General features: G+C 24.9%; 1 pseudogene; it reads right to left on the reverse strand.

Moving 5' to 3' along the window:
• Nucleotides 1–7,046, reverse strand: part of LOC132282537 (V-type proton ATPase catalytic subunit A-like) — a 17,514-nt pseudogene extending 10,468 nt beyond the window's left edge.
• Between the last annotated feature and the right edge of the window lie 14,975 nt (nucleotides 7,047–22,021).

A 22,021-nucleotide genomic window follows, 5' to 3' on the forward strand; every position in this document is an offset into this window, starting at 1 on the left:
GACACCGGCACTCCATGAAGCTTAACTATGTCTCTAATGTAGATCTTACACAATTCCTTTACAGTATCAGTAGCTCGAATGGGTAGAAAATGAGCTGATTTAGTCAATCGGTCCACTATCACCCATACTGTATCATGGTTATGTATCGACCTCGGTAACCCCACTACAAAATCCATCGTCACATGCTCCCATTTCCACTCAGGCACAGGCAAAGGTTGTAATAGTCCTGCTGGTCTCTGGTGCTCAGCTTTCACTCGCTGACAAGTGAGACATCTAGATACAAACTCTGCCACATCACGTTTCATGCCTTCCCACCAGAACTGCCTCTTAAGATCATGATACATCTTAGTGCCACCTGGGTGCACTGTGTACCTAGAGTGATGTGCCTCCTCTAAAATCTCTCTCTTGAGGTCTGCTAAGTCTGGAACACATAGCCTACCTCGAAATCTCATACCACCATCAGCTCCATATGTCCAGTCAACATTACCTTCATCATTAACAGCCTCAACTGCTTTGGTCTGTAACCTGTCATCCTGAGTCTGAGAATGAATGATCCGGCTGATCAAAGTAGGTTGTACAGTCAAACTACAAAGAAGAGCCCCTGTACTCTGAGAACTAGGCATTATAGAAAACTCTGCCAATGCCTCTAACATCATCCACTCCTGAATCATCATAAAGGCAACTAATCCTCTCGGTTTTCGACTCAAGGCATCCGCTACCACATTAGCCTTTCCAGGATGATACTGAAGGGTCATATCAAAATCCTTCATCTTCTCCATCCACCTCTGTTGCCTCATATTCAACTCCTTCTGAGTGTAGAGGTATTTGAGGCTCTTGTGATCAGAGAATAACTCAAATTCCTCGCCATACAAGTAATGCCTCCACACCTTCAATGCAAGAACCACTGCTGCCAATTCCAGATCATGTGTAGGGTAATTCTGCTCATGTGGCTTAAGCTGCCTAGAGGCATACGCTACCACCTTGTCATCTTGCATCAAAACACAGCCAAGACCCTGATGTGATGCATCTGTGTAAATCACAAATCTCTCACCACTAACAGGAATGGTAAGGACTGGTGCCGAAGTCAATCTCGTTTTCAACTCCTCAAATGCCTGCTCACAGCGGTGATCCCAAACAAACTTCACATCCTTCCGAGTCAAACGGGTCAATGGTGCAGCAATCTTGGAGAAACCTTTAATGAAACGCCTGTAGTATCCTGCCAGTCCTAAGAAGCTACGAATCTCAGTGACAGTAGTAGGCCGTTTCCAACTCATCACAGCCTCCACCTTGGCAGAATCTACTGAAACTCCATCCTTAGAGATCACGTGCCCCAAAAACTGAATCTGCTCTTGCCAAAAGTCACACTTCTCAAACTTAGCATAGAGCTGATGCTCACGCAAAGTCTGAAGTGTAATGCTCAAGTGTCTCTCATGTTCCTCCTTAGTCTTGGAATATATCAGAATGTCATCAACAAATACCACAACAAACTGATCCAAGTAAGGTCGAAACACTCGGTTCATCAAATCCATAAAAGCTGCCGGAGCGTTAGTCAGCCCAAAAGGCATGACTAAAAACTCATAGAGGCCATAACGAGTCCTAAAGGCAGTCTTAGGAATATCCTCATCCCTAATCCTCAGCTGATGGTACCCAGTCCTCAAGTCAATCTTAGAGAACAACTGCGCCCCTCTGAGTTGATCAAACAAATCATCGATGCGTGGCAATGGGTACTTGTTCTTAATAGTGACCTTATTCAGCGCACGGTAGTCAACACATAAGCGGAGTGACCCATCCTTCTTCTTGACAAAAAGAACAGGTGCTCCCCACGGTGATGTGCTAGGTCGAATAAACCCCTGATCTTGCAACTCTTGAGTCTGCTTCTTCAACTCGCTCAATTCAACTGGCGCCATTCTGTAGGGTGCCCTAGAGATAGGTGAAATACCAGGAGTGAGGTCGATGCAGAAATCCACTGCCCTCCTAGGAGGCAAATCCGGAATATCCCGAAACACATCTGCATACTCTGACACTGTAGGCAACTGCTCTATAGTCACGCATTGCTCAACCACCTCGATGTGGGCCAGAAATCCCATAGTCATGGTGCCCTCAAACTCCCCACACTTATATCGAGAAGGAAACTGTCCCGGAACTGAGAATACAATAATCCCCTCATGGCAGTTCAACTGAGCATGATATCTAGCCAACCAATCCATACCCAGTATAGCATCAAATTCTCTCATACGTAATACTATTAAATCAATAGGATACTCCAACTCCCCAATTGTAACAGGGCAAGCACGACATATTCTATCAAGTGTCGTCACGCTCCCGAGTGGAGTTGTAATAGATAAGGCATTACTCATATGTCCAGGTTCTAATCCCAGTGTATTCACAAATGATAGTGCAATAAAAGAAAATGAAGAACCTGAATCAAATAGTACTCTAGCTATACTGCCATAAATAGTAAGTGTACCTTCCACTGCTGGTGGTGCACGATCCTGTCTCCCATCTGGAACAACTGCATAAACCCTTGCACCTCCTTGTTGCTGTGGTGCCTAACCTTTCTGCTGGTTATTCTTGTGAGGCTTGGGACAATTACGAGCCAAATGTCCTTGCTCACGACAATTGTAGCAATGCCCGCTGAACTGATATGGCTGTGCATCATGAGGTGTGGCTGGTACTAAAGCTGTGGATTGCTCACCTTCACCAACTCTCTGCCGTTTCCCTGCTTGCCAATCTTGTTTACCTCTCTGCCAAGATTGACCCTGCCAGTTTCTCTGAGTCTGCTGCTGCTGACCCCTCTGATTCTGTTGAGAGCTACTCTGATTCTGTTGAGTGTTGCTAGCCCCCTTACCTTTCTGTTCTGCCCTACGCTCCTTCTGTTTCTGAAAGGCAATGTTATTATTCTCCTCTACTGCCATAGCACATTCCACCACTCTAGCATAAGTGTCAAAACGATGACCCACCACAAACTTCTTCACATAAGAGACCAATCCTCGCTCAAACTTTCTAACCTTGTGTAACTCATTCGCAACAATGTGAGGAGCGAATCGGGATAGCTCTGTAAACTTCCTCTCGTACTCACTAACTGACATCTCATTATTCTGTTCCAGCTGCGTGAACTCTGCTGCCTTCTTCTCCTTCACTGATTGTGGAAAGTATTTGTCATTGAACCGAGTTTTAAAATCATCCCAGGTCATAGTTGTAATGTCCACAACCATCCTGGTCTCTGACTGCCACCACTGGCGCGCCTCACCAGATAAAAGAAATGCACCAATCTTCCTTTTCTGCACCTCAGTGCAGTCCATCATCTCAAAATACTTTTCCATATCTTCAATCCACTTCTCAGCATCAAGTGGATCGGTAGCTCTAGTAAATTCAACAGCCCCCAATTTGCGGATATCTCTGATAAATCCAATCATAGGATTTGGCACATGAGGTGCATCCTCCAACTGAACATTGTCATGGTCAACACCACCACGACCAGCACCTCCCTGACCTCTACCTCTAGTAGGTCGTCCTCTGCCTCTTCCAGCTCCTGACATCCTATTTCCAGTAAAGAATGTCAATGATAAGTCTCACAAGCAATTTATACTTAAACTGGAGCATGGTAAGAGAACAATAATTCGTATAAGTATATGCTCCTATTCTTACTATCACTTCTCTTAGCCAGGTAATTCTTAACCTAGGTTCTGATACCAAACTGTCACACCCCAAATTTTAATACAAGAACTACTTGTCCTGCATAAAAAAATCTAAGGTATAACTTCCATCAATTCTCAACATACATCCTCCATAATAGAACTACAATGAATCCCGTCATTCAACTTAACAAACATGAGAGTCTGACGAATTTTATACAAATCCATAAATAGAGGTGCAATTCCCTCTAGTAAAACAAAACATCTATGACCACTGAATCAACTCAATAAAGTTTCATAAAACATTAACTTTATTACAATAATCAGAATAAAGGAAAAACCGAGCTAAAATAAATCAATGCGTAACGAGCTAAAATCCGTTCCCATCATGTAATCCCATCACGTTCCTACTCAACGTGTACCTGAAATGTGATAATGGGGTGAGCTCACAAGCTCAGCAATAAATGCTAAACACAATCATCGTTCAGCAAATTAACCTTACCTTATATTCCTATATATATAAGCAACTCAATTAAGTTCATTATTCAAATGTGTATAACCCAGTTAGTTATAAACTTAATAAATAACCATCTTTTATTTTTTTGTATAAATCGGCATATCTCACATGAGCCCCGGGCTCCCGTCCAATAAAATGGTGTGAATCGTATAGTCCCTGACTACCAAAAACACACGTGTGGCTGGATTGTACGTCTACTCCCCAGATGATCCCTGATCACGTCCACACAATAAGGGCTCATTAGACCCATGGCCATAACAAAAGGGTAGTGCACTCCCAAATAGGCAGGTCCCTGACCATATCCAAAAGTCATCATAGGGTCAGTCCCTGACTACCCCTCCGATTAATCCAAACTCATCCATTAATTATTAAATATGGTGAATTATGAAAGGCATTATTAATTAATAATTCAAATTAATTATTAAAGCACCAAAATACATATTTAATTCAAAAACAGAACTTTAATGACCCAACACTGAGAGTACAAAAATTCTGGACATAGCCTAATATTATATATGATGCCTTGCAAAATTTCAGAATCTAGCTCTTATTAGTTTTTCTGTACTCTCCCTTTTAGTGCTAAAAAAATAATACTTTTCATGTTTTAATTTCGTAAAACCATCAAACAGTCATTTAACAATCTGGATTTCAGCACAAATAAGTTCATTATACTTAAAACTAATATTCTGGAATTTTTCCCAATTTTTGAAATAACAATACTATTTTTCATAATTTCCTTTAACTTAAATCAATTTTAAAAGAATAATAATTAAATAAAGAAATAAGATTTAAATTGCACAGTAGACACCAAAAATGGGTCTTCCACATCTCATCAATCACGTTTTAGCTAAAGTTTTGATCCATTATATATATATATAAATATAATCATAATTATCTAGTTTCCACATCAAACTAAACCACTGATCAAACTAATCATAAATTTACTACAGTGCCATCAAACATGTTCCGTACCCATTCTCTACTCTCACTGATATAAGCCATTACACCTGAGCTTTACACATATATAAAAAAAAAAACTTATATATATGTATGTATATTACACCTATAAGTTATCTAATCTAATCATTCAATTATTTTCCTGTACCACTTATGGCACTTAATACCAACTCATATATGATAATCATCCCAATATTTTCAACGAGAATAATATAAAGCAACATGTAACTTTAAATTAATTTATTAATTAATATAACAACAATATAACCAATCTGTACAATTTAACAGAAATGATAATCAAAATTTTTGTAAATAAATTTTATTTAATCTTTAATAATAAATCATTCTCCTAATCATACCCAATTAAATTCAAAATAACAACCTACACAACTTATACTATTCTAATCTTAACAATCATTAAAAATAGTTTCTTTTTCTACCATTTATTAAAATCATATGAATTAGATTTTCCAGATTATCAAAGCAAGTTACAAATATATATAAGAGTACAATGCAAGATTAACTTGCCTGTTAAATATCGTTAAACCTTTCTCTCTAGCCGATCCTTTGGTCACCGTCTCTTTTTCCGGCTACTGCAGATTGCCAACGAAAAATCAGTAACCCACTTCCTCTCTTTCTCTCTCGGTAATTTCTTTCTTCTTTTTTTTTTTTATGAAAAATAATATCCTCGTACTGTTACGATGTAAAATATAAAGGATAATATAACTGTATTCGAGATAACCTAGGACTCTTATTTAAAGTTTTAAATTTTAAAAAAAAACTCTATTATCTCAACTATCACGTTAAAATACTAAATACTAAATAATAAAAAAATAATGTACGAAATTTTAGGATTTTACAGTTTGCAGTCAATAAAAAGGAATAACTTTTTTTCATATCAACCACAGGTTCACCCAAAAATTTGTTAGCAATGAATAAAACTAAAACAAGTGAACAATGAAAAAGATTTAAAAGGAAATTTGTTGAAATAAGTTTGTTAGAGCAAAATCACTGCAATAATTAAGCATCCAAATTAGCTTTACTCAAAAATTTCATTAGATTCGAACATTTGTTGCAAAAGCTATTTGAATACTTCCATATTGTTTCAAGTTTAAAATGAGAGCAGTTTCAAGCAGCAATATATCTATCTAAAGTCTAAACTAGGGGGCTGCAATTCAACCCCCACCATATCCCAAAGGCATCAACTTCAAAATTTCCCATAATAGCAATTACAATTGTACATTATTGAATACTCTTAAGTTACTGGTAAGCATCTTAAAGAAGCAAATATATTACGTCTACATATAACCTCATAATTGTATACAAATGATTGCGAAAAATAAATCAAACATATTACTACATTATATATGCAACTTCAAAAAACATATATAAGTGGTCACAATGCTGCAAAAGAAAACATGTTAAATAAAATTCAATGAGCATAAATGTAGGCCGAGAAATATATCAGAATACTACCAAGGAATCGATAAAACGAACTCAAATGATGAATTAAAAAACAATCAGGAAGTGACAAAACATAACCTTGAAAACTGAAACATAATGAGTACAATGTAGAGTTGGGCGAATTTATCATACGATCTGAAGAAATTGAATCAAATTTATTACAGTGAAAACGAAGACAGAGAGATCAAAACAGATCGAAAGAGGAGGTACCTTGCGAACGTATCCGTACTCGCTCTCCTTCTCTGAATCTTCGAACGTTGTCATTCGAGCTCCATACACCGACGGCATTTTGTGATATATATATATATATATATATGAGAGAACGAAGATCAATTTGATACAATTCAGAAGAATTTGAAGCTCGACCTCAATATACGATTGGCAAAATAATCTAAGTTTACAATTGAGATGTTATACGAATTTACGAAGTGCGGTATAATATGTGAATGTGTGTGTATAGAGAGAGAGGGGGTTTGGAGCTTCACAGGCGGGAAGAACCAAAAGAGAGGAAGAGGAGAACGTGAATTGTGATAGCTACTGCTACAGGGCTCTTTCTGGCGTGTGTGGGATTGATTCGATGCTTTTCATATAGAATTTGATTTTATGGTAACCAGTAAAATGTGGCCGCGTCATTGATTTGGACCCAATAACAAATTTGATTGGTTAATATTTTCATTCAACTATAGTTTTATTGTGTTGTAACTTAACCCTCATATTCATATGTTCTTGGGGGGGGGGGGGGAATATGAAATCTTTAAATAAGTACGTGTCACTTATTAACAATATTTAATTCTTACAATTTATTTATTTGAAAAGAAAATCAGCTATCCCACGGGGGTATTTGGATTATTGTTGTGTGACAAGCACTCAGATTTCTGATTGCACAAATATGCATTCTGGCGTACTGACTTAACATTTTAAAATTAGCTTGATTAGTCTGAGTCTAAAATATAAAAATTTACATTTTTTTTTTTTTTTTTTTTGGATAAATTGTACTCACCTTTGTGGAGATTTATCAATATATTGCATAAATTTTTTAAGTTCTATAATTTCACTTACCTTTCTCTTTAAGTTGTGGTTTATATAACAGATTTAAATTATGAATTTTGTTGATGTCTGCAAAGGTCCTTTTTGGTTAGCGGGAAGATTGACAGTGAAAAGTGAAAAGAAAAAAAAGTGAAGTGCAGAAGAAAAAAAGAAAAAAAGTGAAGTCTCTATTATGCATTTGGTTAGCATAATTTTTTTTAAAGAAATTTGTAAAAAAAAAAATGTTATTTCATTAGTTTGAAAAGCAAAAAAGTGAAAATAAAATGATTTATATGTCAAAACTACCGTTATGAGTCCAATACTAAGTAATATACATTAGGCAACAAATATAATAAAATAATATAAATAATTATTTTATGAATAAATATATATGTGCGTGTATATATATATATACTAGGAAAAGGCACGTGTGATGCACTTGGTGAATATTTTGTAACTTATAAAATTTTTGTCTTCATATTGATTAATAAAAATTTATTTTATATTAATAAATAAATATTGAAATATTTTGAAATTGGTGATAGAGTTTAAGTTTCATAAATTAATAAATTCTTTTATGTTATTATATTAATACTGAAATATGTATATTTTATTTTTTATTAAATAATAATTTTTTATTTTAATAGTGAAATATTTGAGTTTTGCAAAGGAACAAATTTTTTTAGGTAATTTGAATTTTATTAGGTAATTTGTAATTTGAATTTTATTAGATAATTTGAAATTTAGTATAATTTTTAATTTACAATAGAAAGTCAATTATATTAATTTTTAAATAAATTTTAAAATAGAAATTCAATTATACTAATTATACATTAGATTGAAATAGAAATAAAAATTTATGATATGGAGTTTGTGGTTTTTGGAAGACCCTAGGTTATATTTTATTTTCTTTAAATATGTAATTTGTGGTAAAATTTTATAGAAATTATTTTATTTTATTTAGATATATCTTTGTAAAATTAAATTTTCTTTTATTAAAAAACTCAAAAAAAATAGATAAATATAAGGGTTATATACTTATATGTGATAGAGTTCTCTTTTTGTATTAATTAATAACCGAAATGTTCAAATTCTTTAACATTTATATTTTATTTATATCTATTATTATATTATTATATATTTTCTTTAAATATATCCATGTCTAATGTGATAGAGTTATAGAAATTGTTTTATTTTCTTAAAATATATCCTTGTTTAATTAGATTTTATTTTATTAGAAAACTCATAATAAATAGATAAATATAGGTTATACGTGATAGAGTTTTAAAGAAAATAAAATATTTAATTTGTGTTAAGTTTTGGTAATTTGTGTTAGAGTTTTATAAAAACTATTTAAATATATCCTTATCTAATGTGATAGAGTTTCATTGCAAATAAAATAGGTAATTTGTGGTACAATTTTATATAAATTATATATTTTCTTTAAATATATATATCCTTGTCTAATTAAATTTTTTTTTTTATTAAAAAAACTCATAATAAAAGATAATTTGTGGTAGAGTTTTAGAAAATTTATTTTATTTTTTTTACCAATTATTAAATATTTTTTATATTAATAATTCTTGTCTATTTATATTATATTTTATTAAAAAAAATTCATAATAAATACATAAATAGGTAATTTTTATTAGAATTTTATATAAACTCTTTTAAAAAAATATTTTATTTTCTTTAAATATATCGTTGTCTAATTAGATTTCCTTCATCAAAAAACTCACAAAAAATAAATAAAAACAAGTTATATGTGATAGAGTTTTAAAGAAAATAAAATAGATAATTTGTGATAGAGTTTATAGAAATTATTATATTTTCTGTTATTTATAATAAATAAATAGGCAATTTGTGTTACAGTTTAATAGAAATTCTTTAAAAATCACTTTTTATATCATTTAATAAATATTTTTTTATATTAATAATTCTTGTCTAATTAGATTTCCTTTTATTAAAAAACTCATAATAAATAGATAAATATATAATTTATGTTAGAATTTTATAGAAACTCTTTTCAAACCTCTTTTTATATTAATTAATAAATATTTTTTTATCTTAATAATGCTTGTCTAATTAGATTTTCTTTTATTAAAAAAACTCATAATAAATAGTTAAATAGGTAATTTGTGATATAGTTTTACAGAAACTCTTTTAAAAATTCTTTTTAGATCAATTAATAAATAATTATTTATATTAATAATACTTGTCTAATTAGATCTCCTTTTATTAAAAAATACTTAATAAATATATAAATAGAAAATTTGAGTTAAAATTTTGTAGAAACTCTTTAAATATTATATCTTTATCTACTGTGATAAAGTTTTATTGAAAATAAAATTTGTGATTTGTGATAGAGTTTTATAAAAATTATTTTATTTTCTTTAAATATATCCTTCTTTTATTGAATTTAATTTTATTAATAAACTCATAATAAAAGTTAATTTGTGATAGAGTTTTAGAAAAATTATTTCATTTTATATATCAATTAATAAATATTTTTTATATTAATAATTATAATCTAATTAGATCTTCTTTTATTAAAAAATTCATAATAATAAATAGATAAATAGATTAACTTAAATTTTATTAGATAGATTTTAGAGTTTGATTGATATTTATTTATTTATTATAAAAACTCTTTGCATATCATTTAAAAATATTTTTTTTTATAAAAATAGATAATTAAATACTGAAACTCTTTGCACATGTAATAATACTATAGATAAAAAATCTTTTCATATCAATTAATAAATATTTTTTTATATAAATAAATAAATTCTGAAATACTGAAACTCTTTTCACATTTAATAAATATTTTTTAAATAAATAAATAAATACTGAAACTTTAGATTTACTTTTATTAAAAAATTCATAATAATAAATAGATAAATAGGTTAATTTGAATTTTATTAGGTAGATTTTTGAGTTTTATAGAGTTTTTTTTTCTTCTTTTATTTATTTATTTTTATAAAAACTTTTTTCATATCAATTAATAAATATTTTTTATATAAATAAATAAATACTAAAATACTGAAACTCTTTGCACATTTAATATTTTATTTTCTTTAAATATATCTTTGTCTAATTAAATTTAATTTTATTAAGAAACTTATAATAAAAGTTAATTTGTGGTAGAGTTTTAGAAAAATTATTTTATTTTATATATCAATTAATATGTATTTTTAATATTAATAATTTTTGTCTAATTCAATTTCCTTTTATTAAAAAATTCATAATAATAAATAGATAAATATGTTAATTTAAATTTTATTAGATAGATTTTGGAGTTTGATAAAGTTTTTTTTTTTTTTTTTTTTTTTAAAAGTATTTTTCATATCTATTAATAAATATATTTTTTATAAATAGATACTTAAATACTGAAACTCTTTGCACATTTAATAGTGGTATAGATAAAAAAAATATTATATTAATTAATTAATATTTTTTTATATAATTAAATAAATACTGAAATAGTTTGGTAGAACTTCTATATTTTACTCTGAAAAATTTTCTTTTATTAAAAAATTGTAATTTGTAATATGTGTTAGAGTATGATAGAAAATATTTTAAAACTCTTTTGACATGAATTAATAAATATTTTTATATTCTAATAATTCCTATCTAATTATATTAGCTTTTATTATAAAAAATATATATATAAAAAAAAATAAAAAAAGTTAATTTGTGGAAGAATTTTAGAAAAATTATTTATTTTTTATATCAATTAAAAATATTTTTTATATTAATAATTCTTGTCTACTTAGGTTTTCTTTTATTAAAAAACTTATAATACATAAATAGGTAATTTGTGTTAGAGTTTAATATAAACTCTTTTAAAAACTCTTTTAATATCAATTAATAAATATTTTTTATTTTAATAATTATTGTCTAATTACATTTAGTTTCATTAAAAAACTAATAATAAATAGATAAATAGGTAATTCGTGTTAGTGTTTTTTAAAAACTCTTTTAAAACCCCTTTCTGTATCAGTTGATAAATAATTTTTTATATTAATAATACCTGTTTAATTAGGTTTCTTTTTATTAAAAAACTAATAATAAATAGATAAACAGATAATTTGTGTGAGAGTTTTATAGAAACTTTGTTGATAGAGTTTTATAGAAAATAAAATAGGTAATTTGTAATAGAGTTTTATAGAAATATATACTTGTCTAATTAGATTTAATTTTATTAAGAAACTCATAGTAGAGTTATATAAAAATTATTTTCTTTTATATATCAATTAATAAATATTTTTTATATTAATAATTCTTATCTAATTAGATTTATTTTATTAAAAAATTGATAATAATAAATAAATAAATAGGTTAACTTAAATTTTATTATGTAAATTTTAGCGTTTTATCATATTATTTAAGAAATATTGTTTTACATAAATAAATAAATACTAACACTCTTTACACATCTAATAATAGTATAGATAAAAACACTTTTTATATCAATTAATAAATATTTTTTTATATAAATAAATAAATATTGAAATACTCAAACTCTTTAACAGAGCTTCTGTATTTTACTCTGAAATCCAACTCTTTTTATATCAATTAATAAATATTTTTTTAATATAAATAAATAATTACTGAAACTCTTTGGCAGAATTTCTGTATTTTACTTTGAAAATCTATATTTCTAGAATTCTCAATTTTTGTACCCTTTCATCCTTCCTCCATGCCTCTATTTATAGGTTTCTTGGATGAATATGATAATGACATGTGTCCTTTTCTAGTAATGACATAATCATAACTGGACCGGGCCGGTTATATAGTGATAATTATTCATAAAAAGTAACTAAAAATAAGAGTTTTATATAGAATATTATTGATTTTATTAGGTAATTTTTAGATTTTTTTAAAAATTATAATTATCCAAAAAAAAAACTAAAAATAAGAATTTTATATAGAATATGATTGATTTTATTAGGTAATTTTTAGATTTTTATAAAAATTATAATTGTTTATAAAAAAAAAAAACTAAAAATAAGAGTTTTATATAGAATGTGATTGGTTTTATTAAAAAAAATTAGGTTTTCTTTTATTAAAAAACTTGTAATAAATAAATAAATAGGTAATTTGTGTTAGAGTTTAATATAAACTCTTTTTATATCAATGAATAAATATTTTTTATTTTAATTATTCTTGTCTTATTATATTTACTTTTAGTAACAAAATTCAAAATAAATAAATAAATAGGTAATTTGTGTTTTAAAAACTCTTTAAAAACCTCCTTTTATATCAGTTAATAAATAATTTTTTATATTAATAATACTTGTCTAATTAGATTTCCTTTTATTAAAAAACTCATGATAAATTGGTAATTTGTGTTAGAATTTTATACAAACTCTTTAAACACATCTAATAATAATATAGATAAAAACTCTTTTTATATCAATTAATAATTATTTTTTTGTATAAATAAATAAATATTGAAAACTCTTGACAGAGCTTTTGTATTTTACTCTGAAATTCAACTCAATTAATAAATATTTTTTATATAAATAAATAAATACTGAAACTCTTTGGCAGAGTCTCTGTATTTTATTCTGGAATGCTGGATTTCTAAAATTCTCAATTTCTGTACCCCTTCATTCTTCCTACATGTCTCTATTTATAGGTTTCTTGGATGAATAGGATGATGACATATGTTCTTTTCTGATAATGACATAATCATAATTGGGCCGGGCCGGTTATATTGTGATAATTATCTATAAAAAATAACTAAAAATAAGAGTTTTATATAGAATCTGATTAATTTTACTAGGTAATTTTTAGAGTTTTATAGAAACTATGATTATTCATAAAAAATAACTAAAAATAAAAGTTCTATATAGAATGTGATTGATTTTGTTAGGTAATTTTTAAAGTTTTATAGAAACTATTTCTACAAAAACTATTTTTATGTCAATTAATAAATATTTTTTTATATAAATAAATAAATACTAAAATACTGAAACACTGAAACACTTTACAGATTTAATAATAGTATATATATATATATATACTAGGAAAAGGCACGTGCGATGTACGTGGTGAATATTTTGTAACTTATACAATTTTTGTCTTCATATTGATTAATAAAAATTTATTTTATATTAATAAATAAATACTGAAATATTTTGAAATTGGTGATAGAATTTAAGTTTAGTAAATTAATAAATTCTTTTCTATTTTTATACTAATACTGAAATATGTATATTTTATTTTTTATTAAATAATAATTTTTTATTTTAATAGTGAAATATTTGAGTTTTGCAAAGTAACAAATTTTTTTAGGTAATTTAAATTTTTTTAGGTAATTTTTAATTTGAATTTAATTAGATAATTTGAAATTTAGTATAATTTTTAATTTGCAATAGAAATTCAATTATATTAATTTTTAATTAAATTTTAAAATAGAAATTCAATTATACTAATCATACATTAGATTGAAATTGATATAAAAATTTATTATATGGAGTTTGTGGTTTTTGGAAGACCCTAGGTTATATTTTATTTTCTTTAAATATGTAATTTGTTGTAGAATTTTATAGAAATTATTTTATTTTATTTAGATATATCTTTGTAAAATTAGATTTTCTTTTATTAAAAAACTCATAAAAAATAGATAAATACAAGGGTTATATACTTATATGTGATAGAGTCCTCTTTTTGTATTAATTAATAAATATTTTTTATTTTAAAAAATAAATACTGAAATGTTCAAATTCTTTAACATTTATATTTTATTTATATATATTATTATATTATTATATATTTTCTTTAAATATATCCTTGTCTAATGTGATAGAGTTATAGAAATTGTTTTATTTTCTTTAAATATATCCTTATTTAATTAGATTTTGTTTTATTAAAAAACTTATAATAAATAGATAAATACAGGTTATATGTGATAGAGTTTTAAAGAAAATAAAATACTTCATTTGTGGTAAAGTTTTGGTAATTTGTGTTAGAGTTTTATAAAAACTATTTAAATATATCCTTATCTAATGTGATAGAGTTTCATTACAAATAAAATAGGCAATTTGTGGTACAATTTTATATAAATTATTTATTTTCTCTAAATAAATATATCCTTGTCTAATTATATTTGTTTTTATTAAAAAAACTCATAATAACAGATACTTTGTGGTAAAGTTTTAGAAAATTTATTTTATTTTTTATACCAATTATTAAATATTTTTTATAGTAATAATTCTTGTCGAGTTATATTATACTTTATTAAAAAATTCATAATAAATACATAAATAGGTAATTTTTATTATAATTTTATATAAACTCTTTTAAAAAATAATTTTATTTTCTTTAAATATATCGTTGTCTAATTAGATTTCCTTCATAAAAAAACAAACAATAAATAGATAAAAACAAGTTATATGTGATAGAGTTTTAAAGAAAATAAAATAGATAATTTGTGGTAAAGTTTTATACAAATTATTATATTTTCTGTAAATCTATTTATAATAAATAAATAAATATGTAATTTGTGTTACAGTTTAATAGAAATTTGTAAAAAACACTTTTTATATCAATTAATAAATTTTTTTTATATTCATAATACTTGTCTAATTATATTTCCTTTTATTAAAAAAACTCATAATAAATAGATAAATAGGTAATTTGTGTTAGAGTTTTATAGAAACTCTTTTCAAACCTTTTTTTAGACTAATTAATAAATATTTTTTTATCTTAATAATGCTTGTCTAATTAGATTTTCTTTTATTAAAAAAAAACTTATAATAAATAGATAAATAGGTAATTTGTGATATAATTTTATAGAAACTGTTTTAAAAACTCTTTTTATATCAATTAATAAATAATTATTTATACTAATAATATTTGTCTAATTAGATCTACATTTATTTAAAAACACTTAATAAATATATAAATAGAAATTTTGAGTTAAAATTTTATAGAAACTCTTTAAATATTATATCTTTGTCTATTGTGATAGAGTTTTATTGAAAATAAAATTTGTGATTTGTGATAAAGTTTTATAAAAATAATTTTATTTTCTTTGAATATATCATTGTTTAATTAGATTTAATTTTATTAAGAAACTTATAATAAAAGTTAATTTATGGTAGAGTTTTAGAAAAATTATTTTATTTTATATATCAATTATTAAATATTTTTATATTAATAATTCTAATCTAATTAGATTTTCTTTTATTCAAAAATTCATAATAAATAAATAAATAAATAGATTAACTTAAATTTTATTAGATAGATTTTAGAGTTTGATTGACATTTTTTTTTTTATATAAAAACTCTTTGCATATCAATTAATAAATATTTTCTTTTTTTAAATAGATAGTTAAATACTGAAACTCCTTGCACATGTAATAATATTATAGATAAAAACTTTTTTTACATCAATTAATAAATATTTTTTTATATAAAATAACAAATACTTAAACACTTTGGCACATCTTCTGTATTTTACTCAGAAAATTAGTTTTTCTTTTCTTAAAAAATTCATAATAATAAATATGTTAATTTGAATTTTATTAGGTAGATTTTAGAGTTTTATAGATGTTTTTTTCTATAAAAACTCTTTTCATATCAATTAATAAATATTTTTTTATATAAATAAATAAATGCTGAAATACTGAAACTCATTCCACATTTCATAAATATTTTTTAAATAAATAAATAAATACTGAAACTTTAGATTTACTTTTATTAAAAAATTCATAATAATAAATAGATAAATAGGTTAATTTGAATTTTATTAGGTAGATTTTAGAGTTTTCTTTTTCTTTTATTTTTATTATTTATAAAAACTCTTTTCATATCAATTAATAAATATTTTTTATATAAATAAATAAATACTGAAATACTGAAACTCTTTGAACATTTAGTATTTTATTTTCCTTAAATATATTCTTGTCTAATTAAATTTAATTTTATTAAGAAACTCAAAATAAAAGTTAGTTTGTGGTAAAGTTTTAGAAAAATTATTTTATTTTATATATCAATTAATAAGTATTTTTTGTATTAATAATTCTTGTCTAATTCAATTTTCTTTTATTAAAAAATTAATAATAATAAATTGATAAATAGGTCAATTTAAATTTTATTAAATAGATTTTGGACTTTGATAGAGAGTTTTTTTTTTTGTTATTTTTAAAAAAAATACTTTTCATATCAATTAATAAATATATTTTTTTAATAAATAGATAATTAAATACTGAAACTCTTTGCACATTTAATAATAGTATAGATAAAATATTCTTTTTATTAATTAATAAGTATTTTTTTATATAATTAAATAAATACTGAAACACTTTGGTAGAACTTTTGTATTTTACTCTGAAAATTAAATTTTCTTTTATTAAAAAATTGTAATTTGTAATACGTGTTAGAGTATTATAGAAAATATTTTTAAACTCTTTTTACATGAATTAATAGATATTTTTATATTTTAATAATTTTTATCTAATTAGATTAGCTTTTATTAAAAAAAAACACTCATAATAAAAGGTAATTTGTGGTAGAATTTTAGAAAAATTATTTTATTTTTTATATCAATTAAAAATATTTTTTATATTAATAATTCTTGTCTACTTAGATTTTCTTTTATTAAAAAATTTCTAATAAATAAATAGGTGATTTGTGTTAGAGTTTAATATAAACTCTTTAAAAACTCTTTTTATATCAATTAATAAATATTTGTATTTTAATAATTATTGTCTAATTACATTTAGTTTCATTAAAAAACTAATAATAAATAGATAAATAGGTAATTCATGTTAGAGTTTTTTAAAAACTCTTTTAAAACCTCTTTTTGTATCAGTTAATAAATAATTTTTTATATTATTATTACTTGTTTAGTTAGATTTCTTTTTATTAAAAAACTCATAATAAATGGATAAATAGGTAATTTGTGATAGAGTTTTATAGAAACTCTGTTGATAAAGTTTTATGGAAAATAAAATAGGTAATTTGTAATAGAGTTTTATAGAAATTATTTTATTTTCTTTAAAAATATAGTTGTCTCATTAGATTTAATTTTATTAAGAAACTCATAGTAGAGTTATATAAAAATTATTTTCTTTTATATATCAATTAATAAATATTTTTTATATTAATAATTTTTGTCTAATTCGATTTATTTTATTAAAAATTGATAATAATAAATAAATTAATAGGTTAATTTAAATTTTATTATATATATTTTAGTGTTTTATCATATTATTTAATAAATATTTTTTACATAAATAAATACTAAAACTCTTTACAAATCTAATAATAGTATAGATAAAAACTCTTTTTGTATCCATTAATAAATATTTTTTTATATAAATAAATAAATATTGAAATAGTCAAACTCTTTGACAGAGTTTATGTATTTTACTCTAGAATTCAACTCTTTTTATATCAATTAATAAATATTTTTTTATATAAATAAATAAATACTGAAACTCTTTGGCAGAACTTCTGTATTTTACTCTAAAATTCTAAATTTCTAGAATTCTCAATTTCCGTACCCCTTCCTCCTTCCTCCATACCTCTATTTATAGGCTTCTTGGATAAATAGGATAATGACATGTGTCCTTTTATGATAATGACATAATCATAACTAGGTCGGGCCGGTTATATTGTGATAATTATCCATAAAAAATAACTAAAAATAAGAGTTTTATATAGAATATGATTAATTTTATTAGGTAATTTTTAGATTTTTATAAAAACTATAATTATCCATAAAAAAAATCTACAAATAAGAGTTTTATATAGAATGTAATTGGTTTTATTAGGTAAATTAGATTTTTTTTTATTAAAAAACTTGTAATAAATAAATAAATAAGTAATTTGTGTTAGAGTTTAATATAAACTCTTTTAAAAACTCTTTTTATATTAATTAATAAAAAAAATTTATTTTAATAATTCTTGTCTAATTAGATTTACTTTTAGTAAAAAAAACTCAAAATAGATAGATAAATAGGTAATTTGTGTTTTAAAAACTCTTTAAAAACCTCATTTTGTATCAGTTAATAAATAATTTTTTATATTAATAATACTTGTCTAATTAGGTTTCCTTTTATTAAAAAACTCATGATAAATTGATAAATTGGTAATTTATGTTAGAGTTTTATGCAAACTCTTTAAATATATCTTTGTTGATAGAGTTTTATTGATAATAAAATAGGTAATTTGTAATAAAGTTTTATTGAAATTATTTTATTTTCTTTAAATATATACTTGTCTAATTAGTTTTAATTTTATTAAGATACTCATAATAAAAGCTAATTTGTGATAGAGTTTTACAAAGATTATTTTATTTTATATATCAATTAATAAATATTTTTTATATTAATAAATCTTGTCTAATAATTTAAATTTTATTATTTAGATTTTACTGTTTTATAGATATATATATATATATATATATATATATATATATATATATTTTATTTTAGTAAAAACTCTTTTCATATCATTTAATAAATATTTTTTTATATAAATAAATAATGAAACTCTTTACACATCTAAGAATAATATAGATAAAAACTCTTTTTATATCAATTAATAAATATTTTTTTATATAAATAAATAAATACTGAAAACTCTTGACAGAGCTTTTGTATTTTACTCTGAAATTCAACTCAATTAATAAATATTTTTTATATAAATAAATAAATACTGAAACTCTTTGGCAGAGCTTGTGTATTTTACTCTGGAATTCTGGATTTTTAAAATTCTCAATTTCTGTACCCCTTCCTCCTTCCTCCATGCCTCTATTTATAGGCTTCTTGAATGAATAGGATGATGATATGTGTCCTTTTCTGATAATGACATAATCATAATTGGACCGGGCCGATTATATTGTGATAATTATATCTATAAAAAATAACTAAAAATAAGAGTTTTATATAGAATGTGATTGATTTTATTAGGTAATTTTTAGAGTTTTATAGAAACTATAATTATCCATAAAAATAACTAAAAATAAGAGTTTTATATAGAATGTAATTGATTTTATTAGGTAATTTTTAAAGTTTTATATAAACTATTTTTACAAAAACTATTTTTATATCCATTGATAAATATTTTTTTTATATAAATAAATAAATACTGAAATACTGACATACTGAAATACTGCAACACTTTGCACATTTAATAATAGTATAGATATATATATAGAGAGAGAGACGGGTTAGGCTAGGATTAACTTACTTTACTCAAAAGGAAATATAGATTTTTAAACTATCACACAAGTTTTTATTTATTCTACATGATTTTACTTAATTTAATCTAAAAAGTAATGTTATTTTATACTCTTACAAGTTTAATCTCTCACTTAATAAAATATAGTTCACTAAAATCAATATATTTCTTTTCAATATTCTTCAAACTTTTTGTGTCAGAACTTTTATTTTTTTAATTTGATGTATTTATAATTTATATGAAAATTTTAATCAATAATTATATTTTTCGAATTCTCTCGTAACCAAATAAAAGAATCATATTATGATAATTACATTTTACATGTAGGAATCAAAGTACATAAAGTCACAAATTCAATTATATTTGTGATTTTTTCACAATATTTGTCTCATACTCCATTTTTTTTTTCAGCTATTCATGATTCAACATTCACAAATAATGACTTTAAATAATCACCACTAATATCACTCCATTGTTAAACTTATATTGTGATAAAAATTCCGCTAGAGCTACCTTGTCCAAGCAAAAAAAATAAAAAATCTATTAAAGCTTCACACCCAAAGTCAAAAAAAAGTAGTTAGAACTATTTTATACACTTAGTTACTTAATAAGTTTTACTTTTTATCTTTTACTATTTTATGTTGTTGACTTATTATGATTTATAATTATGACTAATGGTTTAAAATTATGAATTTTAATATTTATCTAAAATTAGTATTTAAATCATAGTTAATAATTATTTAAGTAAAATTTTGTAACTCCTTATATTTTAATCTTTACTCTTATAATACTATTTGTTACTCATGATTTATGAATATGCAAAAAATAATAATCATAATAATACATTTGATTTCATTAATACTTAAAATTATAATTACTCAAACAAGTTGCTAATTAATTAGTTAAAAATAAATTTTATTTTGATAATTCTCTATAATTTTTAACTTAAAATTATAGAATAATTTTTGATTATGTGCATCGCACGTCATTTTTACTAGTATTATTAAAAGGTATGTAAAATTATACTCCTTCCGTCCCATAACAGATGGGTACATTGTGAGTCACAATTCTCAAAGTACCCATCTATTATAGGACGGAGGGAGTACCTCTTTTATTTTCATCACTTAATATATACTCCCTCCATCCCAATATAGTTGTTCACATTGAGAACTGTGACTCATAAAAAAATTGTTTGTTTATGAAATATATATATATATATCACAAATAGACAAATTTTATAAAATCAAACAACATTACAATCCTCCTCGAGGGACTCTAACAACCAAAGGGGCCAAACATCCCATTCAAAATCCCCTTTCCTATTTTGAGCAGCCCATCTACTCAAACCATGGGCTACCTCATTACATTCTCTAGGACACCAAGACAAAAGGCTAAGAGAACTGTTGCACTAAGTGCTGAATATCATTACATACAGAAGCCGATAAACCATTAGTGGGATTTAGAGACATAATCTGTTTACAATCTCCTTCAATCTCAACTAAGTCAGTATAGCCCCATTTTTGCATGAGCTTCAAGCCTTCCTTTAGAATAATGGCTTCCGTAGCTTCATCATTACTAATGTTGTGGAAACAAACAGTACCAACATTGAAGGCTCTCCCATCATGACCGCGCAATACCATACCACCTCTACATAATTTAGACATTAGGCAATAAGATGCATCCACATTAAGCTTCAAAACACCCATAGCAGGAGTTTTCCAATGCCCAAAGATCGGTTGAATATCAGGATCAGTTAATTGAATAGAGTTTTCCTGTATCCCCAAGCTCTGAAATTTATAATATTGTAGCATAACTCTGTCAAAAATTGCAGAAGGGTTCCATTTCTTCCTACTATAATACCAATTGTTCCTACACTTCCACAACTATCAACAAGTGAAAGATCCCAAAGAGAAGTGGCCAGCAACATTCTCTAACCCGGCCCACAAGTCATGGAGGAAAATCCATACCTTTTGCATTGTAAGTTGCCTATTACAACCGAAATCAACCTGTAATGGGTACATTTTCCATACAAATCTAACAGTAGGACAAAAGTACAATAGATGAGAAACCGATTCTGCTTTACTACCACACAACAGGCACCAATCGTTTTCAACCACACCCCGCACTTTTAAATTACTAAGAATCGGCAACCTTTCATGGCAGCACTGCTATATGAACATTTGAATCTTTCTGGGGACTTTGAGCTTCCAAATAGTTTTCC

Source organism: Cornus florida, unplaced genomic scaffold (assembly GCF_030987335.1).
Source record: "Cornus florida cultivar Cherokee Brave unplaced genomic scaffold, ASM3098733v1 CherokeeBrave_3.0.0_Hap2_Chr11, whole genome shotgun sequence".
Taxonomy (NCBI): domain Eukaryota; kingdom Viridiplantae; phylum Streptophyta; class Magnoliopsida; order Cornales; family Cornaceae; genus Cornus; species Cornus florida.